This window comes from Globicephala melas, chromosome 8 (genome assembly GCF_963455315.2).
Source record: "Globicephala melas chromosome 8, mGloMel1.2, whole genome shotgun sequence".
Lineage (NCBI taxonomy): Eukaryota > Metazoa > Chordata > Mammalia > Artiodactyla > Delphinidae > Globicephala > Globicephala melas.
In genome coordinates this window covers 18,916,736-18,935,029 of record NC_083321.1, presented here as the reverse complement: position 1 = coordinate 18,935,029, position 18,294 = coordinate 18,916,736, and the positions used below count along the sequence as shown (strand labels likewise).

The 18,294-nt window shown below is 36.1% G+C and overlaps 1 protein-coding gene across 16 annotated transcripts in view; it reads right to left on the bottom strand.

The window, feature by feature from the left end:
- LRRC4C (leucine rich repeat containing 4C) overlaps window positions 1–18,294 on the bottom strand; it is a 1,216,832-nt gene that overhangs the window by 226,246 nt on the left and 972,292 nt on the right. For 3 of the 16 annotated variants that reach the window (XM_060303330.1, XM_060303331.1, XM_060303333.1), the window contains one exon: window positions 15,346–15,427. The exons of the other annotated variants lie outside the window; for them this stretch is intronic. The gene's annotated coding sequence lies outside the window, so the exon portion shown is untranslated. The remainder of the gene's footprint in view (window positions 1–15,345; window positions 15,428–18,294) is intronic. 16 annotated transcript variants of the gene reach the window in all.

Genomic DNA, 18,294 nt, shown 5'->3' with positions numbered 1-18,294 from the left:
AAATACTCACATTATAGGCACTCTTCCTATAAAAACTGAGGCATAGGATTATTAGTTTTCATACTTCTCACTTTCTAGTTTAAAAATTCCATAGACAGTTGCATCTGAACTTGTCAATTTGTTTTTTTAATTTTTTTAACTGCAGGCAATTCTCCAATATTATAAACTGCAGTTTACTTTATTCAAGCTTGTCCAGCTGAGGTAATACATGCTTTGGCCACACCTGCTCTGCAAAGCTGAAGAGATGGTTCTTTGCAATTAGGGAAGGTCTTGCCACTACATTTCATACACCTCTGACAATGCTGTTGGCTGGACAATACTTCCTTCAGATTCAGAGGTACAGACTTTGCTGTTTTAGCCCATGTAACTATATATTATTTTAATGATCAATTCATTTATTATAAACTCCCAATTGCCTAAATCGCTAATTAAAGTGTAAAGGATGATAGAGCATGGTGGACTCTTTGCGACTAGGCTTCTCTGAGTTAAAGAAACACTTGGACACATTAACCCTTTCAGTCATGGGTTTAATACACTTTGGGTGAGCCAACAACTACTTGCTTCTAGCTATGTGCTAGAATATGAACATACAAGATGAATCAGATGAAGCCTCTGCCCTTGATGGCCTCAGGGAAATTTCCAGAGAGCTGTAGAAATATAGTCAGTTCTAAGATAGATGCATATGCCAAAGCACCATGAGAATACTGAGACACAAATGGATCGGAACAAAGACACAATGAAGGTTGTGGCTCCCAACTGGAGGACATGGTTCAGAAAAAGATTGCTCTTTCATTGAAGCCCGATCAGCTCATAGAACTCAAAATTAGATTGGTGGGGAGGGAGTGAGGAGAGAAAGAGAGAGAGACAGACAGAGAGGATGGATTAAGAAACGTAGAAATACAGAAGTTTTAGAAGCATGTCTAGAAATCTAAGACACATACATTGAAAGGACATGGGTGTGGCTTTTGGCTCATGGGATCAAATAGGTTTCTAAAGCAGTTGTACTGTCAAAGAAACTACCTGTCCAGACTAAAAATGTCTGTGACTAAGGCATAAAACAGCCCTTAGGATTCAACCAGCAGGAAACAGGCTGAAGGACTGTTCATTTCCAAAGGAGGTCAAATTCTTCAATGCCCATTTCTGATACAGTCATGGAAGATAACAGAGGAGAAAGAACACTCTGGAATGTGGAGGCAAGGGCTCCAACCAGACAGCAACCTTAGAGCCTCATCACAGGATATTTGGGATCTTCTCCATCCATGTCTGTCCAAGGGGATCTCAGGAATCCCTGCCGGATAATGGGCACTATGCAGAACAACACATAAATGTGCTCTGGACCATCACCCTACTGCTTCTGGATGGGTCATCACCAACTTCTCTTTCATGGGCTTCTGAGATTACACTGAGCCCATTCAGATAATCCAGGATCTTTATTTTAAGGTTTGCAATCTTAATTACATTTGCAAAGTTTCTTCCACCATGTAACATAACATGTTTACACGTTCCAGAGATTAGAGCAGGGACATAGTTGGGGAGCAGGTGGAGAGTGAAGTGGGGAGGGGAAGTATCCAGCCTACCTTACAAGTAATATTGAACTTTGTGCTTGATGCCATATGCTTGTATATGATTTTTGGATTATCTTCCTTGGGGAAAGAGAGTAATATGTTGCTAGCAGGCGGGATAGAAAGCTGAATGTTTGGTGACCAGAAAAGCAGACAAATTTTCTTTAGGCCTCTTTGCCAAGTATTTCTGACCTTATGATTGCATGATGGGATAGAATTTTTGGCTCCTGAGTGATTGAGTAGGGGGATTTGATCAAATCTAGCAGAGATTCCCTGCTGGCCCAAAATGGACTGGCTTTAAGACAGAGGATTTGGAAATGTTTTTTATTACGGTAGATTGAATAATATAGCCAGTTATGGCTGGTACATGATGTGCAACTATTATTTATGAATAAAGGACTACTATGTCTGGCAATGGTGTGCTAGTTTCCCCAATACACATGCTTGACCTTTCCAATAAAAGAGCAAATTCTTTATAAAAAAAGGATATCCATATGTACAAAATTAAATATTAGTTTCTACCTCACACCATACACTAGAAGCAATTTCATGTAAACAGAGACCTACATCTGAAAGGTAAAATATAAAAGCATATGTAAGATAATGTAGGAAAACATTTTCATGACCTTGGGGGTAGGTACAAGAAGCCTTAATTATAAAAGGAAATTTGATAAATTTGATTATTAAAGTGAAGAAGTTTTGTTCATGGAAAGATATAAACAGTGAAAATCAAGTGGTGAAATGGGAAAAGCCGTTTGCAACACAGATGATCAACAAAAAATTAATATGCAGATTATAATAAAAACCTTTTAAAAATCAATAGATGAAAAGACAGAGATGGAGGGTGGATGGAATGGGGAGACCCTGAGCTTCCCTCCCGCCATGAACACATGAAAGCTACAACTACATATAGAGCAACTCTCGCTGAGAGTAACCTAAAGACTAGCAGAAGGGCTCTTCTACAACCAAGGATGTAAAAAAGGAACCACGCGGAGTCTAGTAGGAGGCGAGGAGAAGTGATCTAGTTGGGACCCACACCCCTAGTTGGTGACCCAGAAGAGGAGGGGGTCCTCCCTAAGGGGTGAGGCGTTTGAGCCCCATATTAGGTACCCCAGGCCTGGGGTCTGAGACTGGGAAGATAAGCCCACTTAGCTGGTTTGAAAACCAGTGGAGCTTACCAGAGAGCTGTGAGAAGCAGGATTCTGTTCTTGAGGAGAACACACAGACTTGCTTGCTCCTGGTCTCAGCACAGAGGTAGCAGACTAAAAACTGACTGGTGCTCTGGCCAGCCTGCCAGGACCACACCAGTGTGCAGCCCAGCCCATGCTAGTCTCATGCTTCAGCCCCTCCTGCTCTGGTGCTGCTCTCTGCTAAGGCAGAGACTGCCATTGCTGTCATGTGGACAACCTAGAAGAAATAGATAAATTCCAAGAAACATACAATCTTCCAAAACTGAATCAGAAAGAAATAGATAATCTGAACAGACCAATTATTTGTATTGAATTGAATCAGTAATCAAAAATCTTTCAACAAACAAAAGTCTTGGACTGGATGGCTTCACAGGAGAATTTTACCAATATTTAAAGAAGATTTAATTTCTATTCTTCTCAAACTATTCCAACAAACTGAAGAGAAAGGAACCCTCCCAAATTCATTCTATGAGGCCAGATTACCCTAATACCAAAACCAGACCAAAACAATAAAGAAAATGCAGGAAAATATCCCTGATAAACATAGATGCAAAAATCTTCAACAAAATGTTATCAAATCAAATTCAACAATACATAAAATGATCATACATCATGATCAAGTGGGATTTATTCCAGGGAAGCAAAGATAGTTCAATGTTCGCAAATGAACCAACGTGATACACCACATATGCAGAGAAAGTATTTGACAAAATTCAACCTTCATTCATGATAAAAATTCTCAACAAAGTTGGTATTAACATAACAAAGGAAATTTATGATAAACACACAGCTAACATCATACTCAACAGGGAAAGCTAAAAGCTATTCCTCTAAAATCAGGAACAAGACAAGAGTGCCCACTCTCACCATTTCTATTTAACATAATATTGGAATTCCTAGCCACAGCAATTAGACAAGAGAAAGAAATAAAAAGCATACAAATTGGAAAGGAAGAAGTAAAACTATCACTATTTGCAGATGAAATGATACTATATATAGAAAACCCTAAAGAGTCCACTACAAAACTTTAGAACTAATAAATGAATTCAGTAAAGTTGCAGAATAGAAGATTAATATATGGAAATCTGTGCATTTCTATACATTCATAATGAACTATCAGAAAAAGAAACCAAGAAAATTGCATCAAAAAGAATAAAGTACCTAGAAATAAATTTAACCAAGGGGTCGAAAACCTATACTTAATGTAAGGCACTAATGAAGAAAACTGAAGATGATACAAGTAAATGGAAATATATCCCATGTTTATGGATCAGAAAAATTAATATTTTTAAAACGTCCATACTACCCAAAGTAATCTACAGATTTAATGCAATTCCTATCAAAATACACATGATATTTTTCATAGAAACCAGTAGAACAAATAATCCTAGAATTTATATGGAACCACAAAACATCCCAAATAGCAAACACAATCTTGAGAAAAAAGAACAAAGCTGAGGTATCATGCTCCCTGACATCACACTATACTACAAAACTACAGTAATTAAAATAGTATGGTACCGGCACAAAAACAAACGAATAGATTAATGAAACAGAACCCAGATATAAACCTGTGCATATATGGTCAATTAACCTATGACAAAGGAGGGAAGACTATACAATGGGGAAAAGACAGTGTCTTCAATAAGTGGTTTTGGAAAAACTGGACAGCTACATGTAAAAGAATGAAAGTAGAACATTTTCTCACACCATATACAAAAATAAACTCAAAATGGATTTTAAAGACCTAAATGTAAAACCTAAAACCATAAAATTCCTAGAAGAAAACTTAGGCAATACACTCTTTGACATAGGTCTTAGCAATATTTTTTGGATCTGTCTCCTCAGGCAAGGGAAATAAGAGCAAAAATAAACAAACAGGACTTAAACTTAAAACCTTTTGTACAGTGGAGGAAACAACAAAAGGTAACTTACTGAATGGGGGAAGATATTTGTAAATGATAGGTCTGATGAGAGGTTAATATTCAAAATATTGGCTTGGGCAAAAAGTTCATTCAGGTTTTTGCAGAAGATGTTACAGAAAAACCCAAACGAACTTTTTGGCTAACCCAATATATAAAGAACTCATAATGCTCAATATCAAAAAACAAACAAACAAATAAACGACCTGATTAAAACATGGGCAGAGGACCTGAATAGGCATTTTCCCAAGAAGACATATTGATGGCCAGCAAGCACATGAAAAGATGTTCAACATCACTACTCATCAGAGAAATGCAAAGAAAACCCACGATGAGATAACACTTCACACCTGTCAGAATAGCTATTGTCCAAAATACAAGAAATAACAAGTGTCAGTGAGGATGTGGAGAAAAGGGAACCCTAGTATAATACTGGTGGAAATGTAAACTGGTATAGCCATTATACACAGAGTTTCCACAAAAAATTAAAAATAAAGCTACCAAATGATCCAGAAATTCCACTCCCGGGAATACATCCAAAGAAAATGAAAACATTAATTTGAAAATATATATGCACCTCATTGTTCATAGTGGAATTATTTACAATAGCCAAGATACTGAAGCTACATTAGTGTTCATCAACAGAAGAATGGATAAAGAAGATGTGGCATATATATATATATATATATATATATATATATATATATAGAAAAGAATGTCATTTGCCATATGCAACAACATGGATGGACCTGGAGGGTATTATGTTTAGCCAAATGTCAGACAGAGAAAGCTAAATAGTGTATGTTTTCACTTATATGTAGAATCTAAAAAATAAAACAATTGAATGAATTTAACAAAATAGAAACAGACTCATAGATACAGAGAACAAACCAGTGATTACTGGTGGGAGTGAGGCCTACCCCAAGATTGGTAAAGGGATTAAGAGATACAAACAACTAGGTAAAAAAATAAATAAGACAGTAGTACTTAATGTACAGCACAGGGAATATAGCCAATATTTTATAATAACTTTATATGAAGTATAATCTGTAAAATTTTTGAATCACCTTGTTGTACACCTGAAACTACTATAATATTGAAAGTCAACTATATTTCAATAAAAAATAGATGAAAAGGAATAGGATATAGGCAGTGAATTAATAAGCACTTTCCAAAGAAGAAATATCCAAAGAACTAGTGAACTTATGAATGACACACTAATAATTAGCATTCAGCATAATACAAATTAGACCAGAAGGATATGTCATTATCTCTTCACAAGGTTGCCTAAAATTAAAAAAAAAATTAACCACAAGCATTGACAAGCTGAACCAATAGTAATTCTCATTCATTGGTCGTGGGGATGAGAATCATACAACCATTTTGTGATGATGAATGGAAGGTGCTAAACATTCAGGAAAGTTACTAAATAAATGTTTGTTTTTTGTGGTTGTGGTTCTGATGATTGTGTTTGTTATTCTTAGGCTTTTCCTGACTCTCATGGATAGCATTTATCTTATTCTTTCACTCAATATCCAGTTATTATTTCCTATTTTGTGCCACATACTGTGTTAGATTCTAAAAATACAGAGATGGATGAAAGATAGTTACAGTTCCCGAGTTCAAAGTGCATATTGTTTAATGGAGTTAATCAGTTTTGTTGATTTTTATATTTCTGACTACAACTTTCTCCATACAGATTCATATCATAAAATTGTTAATACCTATAATTTTTTGAATACTTAATATGTGCCAGGAAAACAGAGAGGATGTCAGCAAAAACAAAACAAAAACAAAGATCCTGGGGAAGCATAAAGGTTTAAGGATTATTATCAAGTTCTTCTATATTCCTATCATATTTTACTCTGAAATTTCAGACATTCTTTTTTAGGAACAGTTCATTTCATACCCAGCAAGCATAGCAGAAAGAAGGACAATCAGAAAGGAGGAAATTTACTAAATCTCTCCAAGATTCCTCTCCATCCTGTACAAAATGCTACTATGTTATTAATCAAGGTACTATATTTACCTCTTTAAGTGCCCCCATTTATCATCAGGCAGTGAATTTCAGCATCCTTTGAATTTTAATGATGGGAAGAAAATAAAACCCCAAATACTTTGAGATGGCTTCTTCAATTTCATCTTACAAATGAAAAAACCTGAAGCACACGGAGGCTTAGTGGAAGGTCTAAAGTCACAAAGCTGACAAGCAACTACGTTTACACTCTAAACTCCTATGTTAATTTTTGAAAAAAATTGTAAGAAGTATCCCTATGGATACCCTGAAATTGCTAAGATATTTTCTGGTTGAGCAGAAATTTCTGGTAATAGAATCAGGTGACAGATTGGTTTCTAAGCCATATAGCTGACTGAGTTATTAAATATTAACTTTAAGGCTCTGTAGCCATACATGGTAACACACTTTCCATTTTATTAGCAATATATCATCTTAGAAGTGGAAAAATAACACAGGAAAACAGATTCCAATACTCATTCCTCAACAGCAATGATTACACTGAAGTACTGTCTGTAAATGAGATAGAGGTAGCATACTCCATCCAAATAGATAAGGTGTTGGGTATTTGGGGAATATAACCAAGGAGAATAGTGAAACTTCTAAAGGAATAATGACAAAGTACAAATCAACAAACCCTCCCTGATACTGCACAGTATTTGGATGAAATAAGTGTAGCTCACAAAGTTACCTTAGGACCCTACTTAGCCTTTTTCCTTATAAGAAGCACAAGATCTACCTTAGTAAAATGCAATAGTTTTGGCCAAGGTATGACATTCTGTGGCATACAACTAGGCTAGAGATGGGTAGATATAAAAAGTCAAGCCTTCAAATATGCAGCAGGTTCTAATGAAGTTTAAATACTTTCAGACAAAATGTATTGTGACCACACCATAATTATGTAAATTTTCTGGAATAATTTTGATCTCTCATTTATTTGATCATGAATAACCACACACAGAAACAGACCCACATGTATGCATACAGACAGAAAGAGAGTTCCTGTCCTCACCAAACTCCCAACATTTGGGAGTACAGAGGGAGAAAAGCATGGGAGTTAAGTGCATAATCTCTACAACCAGGAAGCCTGGCTCCAAATCTCAGTCTTTATTTCTCAGCTATGAACATTAGTCAAATCACTTAATCTCTAGGTGCCTCAGTTACCTTTAAAATGAGGACAATAAAAGTAATTATCTGAGTGCTGTTTAATCTTGAATGATTACATTTATTTAAAGTTTTTAGGACAGTCCTGGAAGGTTGTTGAGTATCACTGTTACTATTATCAACTAATGCTCTTATGTAAGAAAGAGAGATATGAATCAAGTAATTATTAGTGATATGATAAGGATAATTAAGGGTATGTTTTGTCATTTTACTTCTCGTATCTATTTTCACAAATATACCTCATCTGCAGAGTCATGGCTTAAAAAATGATTCAAAAAGTCAAGATTAAAATAATACAATATCCACTCATGATAACCCCATTTGTCAGTCTTTCCAAGGCTGAAATGGAACTGTAGTCAACAGCCTCAAGCATAGTAACTTCTTAGAAATATTCCAGGTCAAGATCTTATAGATCCAATTCCCTGGTGCATCTATATGGAAACACAGAAAGGAACAGAGCAGAGCAGAGAAGAAATCTGTTCGACTTTCTCTGGAGTGTGAGAAATTTTGAGAAACTGCAGAGGAATGTACTCCAGATTCAAAAAAACTATAGGAGTTTAAGGACATCTGGTTTTGCCATATTTTTTATATGATTGTTAGTCATGGATTTAAACCAATAAACTCCCAGAGAAATTAAACAGCTTTGCAGCCAGATGCTGCAGCTTAGTGCCTGGCATGTAACGACTTGATGAAGTTACCGACTTGCAAGTGAGCAGGGGAATTTGCTAGTGTTCCTTAGCACCCAGAGACAAAAACAGGGACAGTGTGAGCACTTCAATGCCTCTGTGTGTGTGTGTCCGTGTGTCTTGGTGTGCCTGTGTGTGTATCTGGGGAGAGAGAGTGAAATATCTTTTAGCCACACAGTGGTCTGCATCTTTAGGCTAGTTGGCAATAAAAATGTGTAGCAAATAAGAGAGCCACTAGAGAAAATTAGGAGATTCCTTGAAGGACAGGACAAATAAATACTAGAAAGGTCATGGTTCTCAACTCATATATCATGTTGGTTTGCTCATGATTTTTTTTCCTCTGAAATACAAGTGCCCATAACCACTGGGCAGGCTTTATATTATATATTCATTAGCAGATCTTCTTTTCCAAAATCACATTTACAAACCCTCAACATGCGTCTAATGTTTCATAAATAGCATAGCACGTGAGAAGCCAATAAGAATGTAAGCCAATGAGAAGACTCAAGAACAAAAAATAGAAGAGGTTATTCAAATCATGGCTTTGAGCTACAGTTGATGGCCTCTGAGGCCAGTAATACAGCCTTGATTTGAAAATTCTTGGCAGAATCTAATGACAAACAACGCTTGCCATCAATGCTTGCTACCTTACCCTTGCCTGGGTCTCTCCATGTCCACAACTACACAGTAGGAAAAAGATACAGCTCATTATTTAATAATGATGATGACAGTAGTATGTGTTATATAACGTATATCACTACGAAAAGACCTATTATTGGCACCTTCTCAGCTGTGGGTAATTTATGCCATCACAATATTTCTCCCACCCACGTCTGGGTTACTTTCTTATTTCTTAATGTTGGCGTACATTTCTCTGTGGGCCATATATGTAACATTTTTCTTTAACTGTATTATATGATTTAATTTTGTTATATTTGGGGGAGGGTGGGGAATAAGGAGGTTCACTAAATTTGATTATTTTCAAATTTATAGTTCTTATTTCAGTGATTTGAATCTAACTTTTTGGCATTTTCTGTATTGGAATAGTCTACAGACTAGAATATAATTATTATTTTTTTCTTCTGGGAGAAATTTTGACATTACACATCCTAAAGATTTCCAGAGAAAAATGAATATATTACAAAATGTATATGGAGGCTTTTTGAGAGGAAAGAGAGCAAGAGGACACACCATTCTTTAATAATTTTCCCACTAAGGGCAAAATTATCAATGTTTGGAAACATTTTCAGTTATTGGAATTGGGAAAGTGCTGTTGGCATCTAGTTGGTAGAGGCCAGGGATGTTACCAAACACCCTACAATGCACAGAACAGATCTCAAAACAGAATTATCCACTATAAAAAGTCAGTCCTACTGTGGCTGAGAAACTTTGCGGCCATTTAAAGTTACGAAAACCTGATGAAGTAGTTCAGAGTTGCCGTGACATATAAGAAACTCAGTACACAGCAATAAACGATGTTTTTGCTAATGACTGTTAGGTTTTTGAGCATTATATTCTGGATTCACTTGGTAAGGCACCAAGCTTTAAATCTAGACATTCCATTACAAAGTGTATCAATTCACATCATATTCCAAGAAATGGGTTGATGCAAGACAACTAGAAACATTGATCTTTGGATCTCCTTTTGAAAGTGTTTCATGAATGACTTATTTCTCTTAATTAACTTTAGGGGACATCACAGAAAATTATTACAAATACAATTTAAGTACCTGATCAAAAATTCTCATTTCCATGAATAATTAAATTAGGACTTTTTCTCTTGTAGGCATAATAAGGCCATATGAGGTCATTTCAAAGGTGATTTATTTAATATTAACTCATCCTTTAAAAGATAGTCTTTGGGGTGTAGATGTTAAATGTATTTCCATGAGGTAGAACTAGAATTAAATGAGGGAGCAAACTTTATAATATTAAAAGAAATATATTTCTAGAATTAATTATTGACCATAGGTTGGATAGCCTTGCAGAGGAGTGAGTGCCTCATCTTATGCACGATTCAGTGACTGCATTCTCATCCATCCTCCTAGGTAGTAGATCTGGCTTAGGCAGCCAAAAAGGTCCCTTCCAATTTGGAGTTAATAATTCTGATTATATCTCTTAGTTGTGAAAGGACACAGAAGTAAATATCAAACATACAAGCCATGTTTGTGCTATAATAACTGATTATAAATTCCCTGTCACAACTGCTTTTGCAGAATTCAAGGAAGGTCTGATATGGAATTGGGATTCATAAATATACGGAGTTAGAAATAAAATATGTTTGTGTGTAGGTGCATTTGTGTGTTTCCCATTTCTTTACTGACAGGTATTTGACAGGTACAAAAGCCTTCATTTATTTAACTGTTATAAATGAGGAATTAAACTTCAAACAAATACCAAGGGAGACAGTAGGACTTAAAGTCATAGTAAAGTGAAAATGACTAACATTAGAAGCTTCCCTATAAAAAGCAATTTGAACAGGAGAGGAGATAAAAAAAATATGAAGAACTTTGGTAGCTCAAAGATACTTAGATATGGGTATGAAAGTTATAGGCGATCCTAACACAAAGTCTGAGGAGGGGCACATCCTACTGGGTCTAAATAATAGGTATGCCACCAGTCATTTTGGTCATTGAAATAAAACATATCAATCCAATTTTAACACAAAATGTGGAACTATTTTATTGAAGAACACTGATTAATTAATTTGATTTCATGTAGGCCCACACAACTATTTTATATCTAACAGTTTCCATAAAATGCTTAAAATCCAAGTCTAATTCCTATTGTGTGATATTTACCCCACCAAAATAAGGCAAACAAATGAGTTTTTGTATTTTGGATAAATGCATCAAAGTACCTAAAGGCTCAAAGCAGAAGGCACAGAAATCTGAAGTTCCTTTTTTTCATTCAAAGCTAAAAGTCTGCCTTTCTACTTCCTACTCTCAGTTTGAAATAACTGGTTAGGAAGATTGGAGAGAAAGACAAACCCTGGAGTATATTTCTGTAATCTCTTCTGATGCTCCATTCTCTCTCTGTGGGAATCAGTTTCATACCTGATGATTACAAGTTCATCACTCTTCATAATAAAAACTTAGCAGCAACTTGTTCTGAGGAATGAAAGCCATAGAGTAAGAGGCTCCTTTAAAATGTTTTAGTGTGTCAGCTGATGCATAAGTGGTTCTCATATTGTGGTCCACACCAGCAGTATCAATATCAACTGTGAGCTTGTTAGAAATGCAAATTTGTGGGCTCCACCTCCGACCTACTGGATTAGAATCTCTGGGTGGCAGGGCTCAGCAATCTGTGTTTTAAAGAGTACTGGAAGCTTCTGGTATGTTCTGAGGTTCGAGAACCACTGTGCTGTGCCAATTAAAAAATGGCCTCTCACACCCCACAGAATTTACAGACTCTAAGGAAACTAATTGTCAATGCATTTATACTTCAGTGAAGCTATGTGCAAGATACAAGGGGAAAAGAACACATTCTTCTCAGATCAGGAAAGGTTTCACAGAGGAGGCTACACTTCAATTAAAACTTGAGAGAGTAGGAGTTTTTCAGAATAAGTAGAACAGGCATTCCAGATAGAGGTAACTCAAATCAGAAGATTAAAATATACAGCAATTAGGCAAGGATTTTGTGGTGGTTGAGGTTCTATAGAATCTTCTATAGAATCCTTTGCTCTTGATCTGGTTTTCAGAACTTCATGGTTAAATTCTTATCTGTTTGAAGTATGTACTAGGAATATCTAGAAAACAAGGCAGGGAAGCCAGACGCTGTAGGAGAGCAGTATAATACAGTGGTTTAAAGTTTGATTCACAGAAATAACGGAGCACAAATATTAATTTTTGTGTACTTGGTTCTTAATACTTGGGCATAATTAATACTTGTGTGTCCATAGACAAGTTGCTTCATTTCTGTGGTTTAGTTTTCTTACACGTACGTGGAGATAATAATACCTCCATTATAAGGCTATAGCTTGTAGGGATGATTAATTGATTAAATACATGTAAAGTATCTGTCTTTTAATCTATAAATTTCCCTGCTGGTTTTGCATCAGAATAAATATCTTCAATAATAGTATCTGCTACACACTTCATGGAAAACTTATCTAACTCCATGGGCTCTATCGTGAAAAATACCATTAAAACATAAAATATTATCACTATGAACAGAAAGCATGATGAGAATTTAATGCAAATGAAATCTGTGTTCACATACACATACACATGCGTACACTCACACCCACACACACATAATTAGTAATGCCCTTGAAGAGAAAAAAGATCTTCTCTCTACCTAGCACACATTTTACAAACTTATTGACAGCTATTGCAAGTGTGTGTGTGTGTGTGTGTGTGCACTTAGCTAAATATTGCAATAGATTGGATATTCACATTGTTTCCCTGACAACTGCTCAATCATTGTCTCAGTATCCCATGGCTATGAATGATTGTACAATACACATTTAATCCCATGGTTAAAAGAGTGAACATCCACAAGCCTGAACCAATGGATTAATTTGATTTGAGAGAAGAATTAGTCTTTGCTGAGGAAAGCATTAACCACTTAGTAATGTGCTAGGATAGTTAAAGCTGATTTTAAAATGAAAAAATAAAACATCTTGGTGATAAGGAAGTAGAAAAAGATGTGTCCAATCTGAGGGACACAATTGATTTGGGCAATACAAATTTATGACATAAATTTGTCACAAACCAGTTGGGTCTGCCTTTAAGTTTTATTCCATAATCTTGCTGTAGAATAACTGTCATCTAGGAGAAATTTAATACAACAGTATATTTAACGTAAAGGTAGGAGATTTTAGTGTGTTGAAATCTGCTATTAACTTTCAGCATTTCTTATCCCTGTCAAATAAATATTGTCTCTAGGCTTAAAAATTGGCTGGATAATTTCATGTCATAACAAGTATTTCATGAGAGCAGATAAAGAAGATAAGTAAATCTCAGCTGGAGCACACAGAAATATGCAGTGTAGGGAGTAGGCTGCTGTGTCTGAGCTTGGAAACTTGAGTCTGTCCTCATTTGCTGATGACTAAGCCATGTCTATGCCATCAATGGTTCTCTCTCAGTGATGCTACTACTATTATACCACTGGCCAGGCATCATACTGAATCTAGTTGTTCTGCAGAAATTCACCCTTTGGGCATTGAGATACTGGATTAAGGTCCTGCAGTCTTCAATAATATATGATTAGAAATTATTCATTGTGTCGATGATCAGCTCCTGATTCTTATGCTACAACTTGAGAGAACAAATTACTGAAGCCCCCAAATAAACTACCATAACATTTGGACAAAATGGTTCTCAGCTATTGTGTGTTCTTAGAATTAAGTTACGTTATATGACAGGAATCCCCTAGGAAAATCTTTGCTTTATAGTGTTATGGGGATGTAGAGTGCATGGCTGTGGAAATAGGAATTCTTAGAATCAAAATTAGGGGAAGGGAAGGAGTGGGAAACAAAACTGTACAAAATCTTGTTTATAAAAATATTGTATATTACTATAGCTAAAACTTACTGTTAAACACTAGCAATTATACCTATTGCTATCTGATCTTATTTGATCTAGTCTTATGAGGTAGGTACTATTATTATCCCTTCTATATAGATTAAAAAATGAATTTAGACAAATTAAGTAATTTTTGCAAGGTTATGCACCAAATGTATAGCAGGACCAGGATTCAACCTCGTGGCTGGTGGGTCCAACACTCAAATTGTTCTCACTATACTATTCTGTTGGGAAACCATCTGGCAAGAATACTAAGACTCCTAAAATAGATACTTCAGACGTGATGAAAAAATAGACTTCCTATGCTTGATCTTTTCTTTCAGCTCCTACATTTTGATCTCTCTAGAGTCAGACCATCTCAGTTGATATATTCTCAACATTTCTTTTCTTTTCTCTCTCTCTTTTTTCTTTTTTGGTCACAAGGAATTGTTTTAATCAAATTAGAAACCCATTCCTGACAGGTTTATTATATTTTTCTACAAACAATTCATTATCTACTAGATTTCCACTGGGTACCTTTTAATAAATTCTGGAAATTCCCAAGCAAAAGTAAACCACTAGTGACACATCCCTCAAAATTAACAGAATCTTAAAAAACCCCAATTATTTATTACCACATTTTTTTGTGTATTTGTGTATTACTTTATGTATTAATTAGGTGTATTTCCAAAAATTGGCAGCATAATATAAATAGACATATTTAATTATATCATCTGTCCAACAATACTTCAGTATAAACGCTTACAGCACTGCACTCAAAGTTATTCTCAGAGGCACGGGTGGGTTTCCACAGACGTGAGTTTCTAATATATGCTCACGTGGGCAACAGACGTGTGTTCCTGCCATTTAGTGGTGACGCCTGAAAAGTCTTCCTTCTGACTCTGAGAAGGCAATCTAAGAGAACGATGATTCATTTTTTTGCTGGGGGAAAAAAACATTGTCATCTCAAGGAAAGCTGTATCAGTAACCAAACACTGATTAAAACAGAGAAAAGTTTTTCCTCTGTTTAGGGAGTTCCCATTGGAGTTGTCAAGCCCTATCTATCTAACTCAAGTTATTCTGAACATACATCAGAGGGATTAAGATTCAGGGACATTTAGAAAATTGAAAAACTACCGGAGCGAGTTATGTCATAAGGCAGTAAATAGGGATATCCAAATGGTCCCTAAGATGTTCTCAGCATTTCAATCTAGCAGTTGACAATATCTTGAAAAATCCAGCTGTGTTGGGAACAAGGAGAAGGTAATAGAAACTTCTTGAGCTTGAGAATCAGACTGACCTGGGTCAAATTCCGATGCTTCCACTGAGCAGTCACTGGACTCTGGCTGATTTCATCAATCCTCCCAGAGATGGCTCTTTAGCTGTAAGGTGGAGGCAATAATTCCTACCTTATCAGAGTGTTGTGAAGATTAAATGATATAGCTATAAAATAACTTAGTGAGTTTGTTCAATTACGTTGGGTCATCCTCTATTCCCACTAGTATTTCTGGTAGGCTGCAAGGTACTATAGGCACTCCAAAGGAAATTCAAATTAGCAATTATTCGCAACTATTATCCCTTCCATCATTTATTCCTTTTTCTTTCATTCTTATTCTCTCGTCTAGTTTTCCTCCCTTTTATTTTTATGATATCAGAAGTGCCAAAGTCTCAGTATAACACTTTAAGCTCTTTGAAGTAAAAATATTATACAAATGTAATAAACAAATATGTGGTAATAATAGCAAAATGTCTCTTACCAGATGGGGCTTATCAGCTACTCCTAAATTGGAAAGCCCACATACATAATTCTAAAGTGGGTTGCTTCCTTGGGTTAATCATTCTAGAAAGGTCTCAAGTTCCACTGGAGTTAATTAAACTCTTCCATATTATGATCTCATATATATCTGTGTCTGTTGATTCACTGATTTGTTTCAATGTGCAGTTAGTGAACGATGCACTTTATTACCCAGCAATATCTGAGGTATCTTGGATATCATTATTTGCATATTTTTGTTTCAAGATAAAATTCTGCATTTCTCCAAAAGACAAAAGGGAGAGTTGGAGAAACAGAAGCACATAAAATTGACCTTTCTTTTATTCTTATTCTCTCTCCCAGTTTTCCTCACTTTTATTTTTATATCAGTTTATATATACTGATGTACAATGCATATACAATAAAACCATTTAATAATACTAAAAAGACAGAGATTTCTGATCTGAGTTTGAATGAGTCACCTCTCCTAATAAAATCTCCCCATTTCCTGATAGAGATACTCATTAAAAGAGGTCAAAAATTTGATTCAGATGCCCACAGATTTCCTGGGACATTTGTCACTTTCTTCTGACACTTCCTTGGCAGGAATTACAAGATAGTGACCTAAGGATAGATGCAGTCATGTGTTCCTTTCGTTTTGTATTTTTTTGGTAAAGTGTTCATTAATTTTCCCCTTATGTGGTTTTAATTTCTAACTTCTTATTTACTCCTTTAATTGGGGGCCCTCTCATAGCGATTGCTGTAGATATAAGAGCAAACCTAAGATCCTTTATTTCCATGAAGGTGACAGCTTCCCCAAGGCTGTGATCATATTTGGATCAAAAGGGATAGTGCATGTGCCAGAAAAAGGTATGGGGGAGCAAATTAACCATGATTTTACTGGCAGCAATGGTAGTAGGTCAAGTTAAATGAATTCATTCTATTTTTTGGCCAAAGTAACTTTGTAAATGATTGGTATAATATTTGCATTTATTTTCCTTTTTGAATGCTGTCCTTCAAATCTGCAATTGGACTGGCTTGCTTTTGGCATTTTGTTTTTCAAAGGCTCTTTTGAGGCCAAGTTAATTTCCACCAAGATTTCCTTTTGCCTCAAACATTCCATCTCATTTTACCTCCTGCACTTGGTGCTCATTACAGCATGATTGACTCAAGGATGAAATATGGCCGCTCATAAAAGTATTTTTTATCCCCTAATAGACCTCCTTAACCCTTGATCTTATTTTATACATATAGTAAAACATGCATGGAAAAAAGTAGCCTACAAATGGTCTGCTTCTCCCTGAGAGTTGCTGACTTATTTAACCTTCATTTGAAAAGACAGATTTTTCCCCAATTAGACGCATTCTCATGTATAAAAGTGGGTGAAAGAGGAGGCCCAGGCAAGATGTATTATCAGGCTACCTGTCTCTTGATGCATTGGAAATTCCTTGGGGCCTTTCAAAATGTGATACCTCTTTTAAAGAAGAAATTATATAAAGTTCAATTGCCCTGGTTTTATTGAGCTCATGGCACCCATAAGTACACTGTGAAAGGGTTATGGGCTGATGTGGCCAACTACAAAAGCTATTACCTGGGCTAAGAAGCTGGACATTCAGGATGAAAACACTGAAGACACTCTTCCTGATTGCCCTTTCCCAAGCTCACAAGCTCTCAGAGTCACAGGAGAGGCTAAACATCTTGTGGAGGAAAGAATTCACTGGGAGCCTCCTGCCATTGCTGGCAATTTTATAGTTGAGTGAGACAGCATCGCAGCGTGTATTAGGGACGAGTGAACACCCAGGTACCAAGTTCCAATGCTGGCAGTCTGCATTTCATTAACATACTAATAGCAATCTGCTAACTGGGCCAGATGGGAGGTGGGAGGCAACCTGAACTGATCCTGGGGAATTGTGCAAATTGCCACATAAATTTAGTGTGCACACGGACTCAGCTTGAGACTGTTACTTATGCCACCAAGTCTCATTTGTATGTTTCTGGCTTTGTGTCAACTCAGGTATTTCCTGAGATTCAAAGGACAAGATATTGTACAGTCCAGATTTCAGCCTTTCTCCATTTCTTGAGTGACCAAGACATGCTCAATATGTTTATTTTATATTTTTCACTCATATGTTCACCTGCTTTACATTCATCCTAGTACTGTCCTCCAATTTCTTAGGGTATGAGGGAGGAGGAGAGCTGAAGCTTGTTTTTTTCTTTTCCTTGACATGTACTTTGGGTACTAACTACTGGATGTGAATGAAAGGAGAAAGAGAGAATGGGTCATTAATTATTTAGTAAACCGAAGGTATGCAGGGGAGAATTCAGAGCTGCAGGAGGATTTTTGAAAAACGACCTAAATCGGAGATCCTAGCAGGCACATTAAACATGGGAGAACTTACTGGGGCCACCAGAAAGCAAAGTGATGGAGTCATTTAAGGGCACAGAGGAAAAGTACACTGTCACTGAGAACAGAGCAGGGAATCATTAATTCCACAC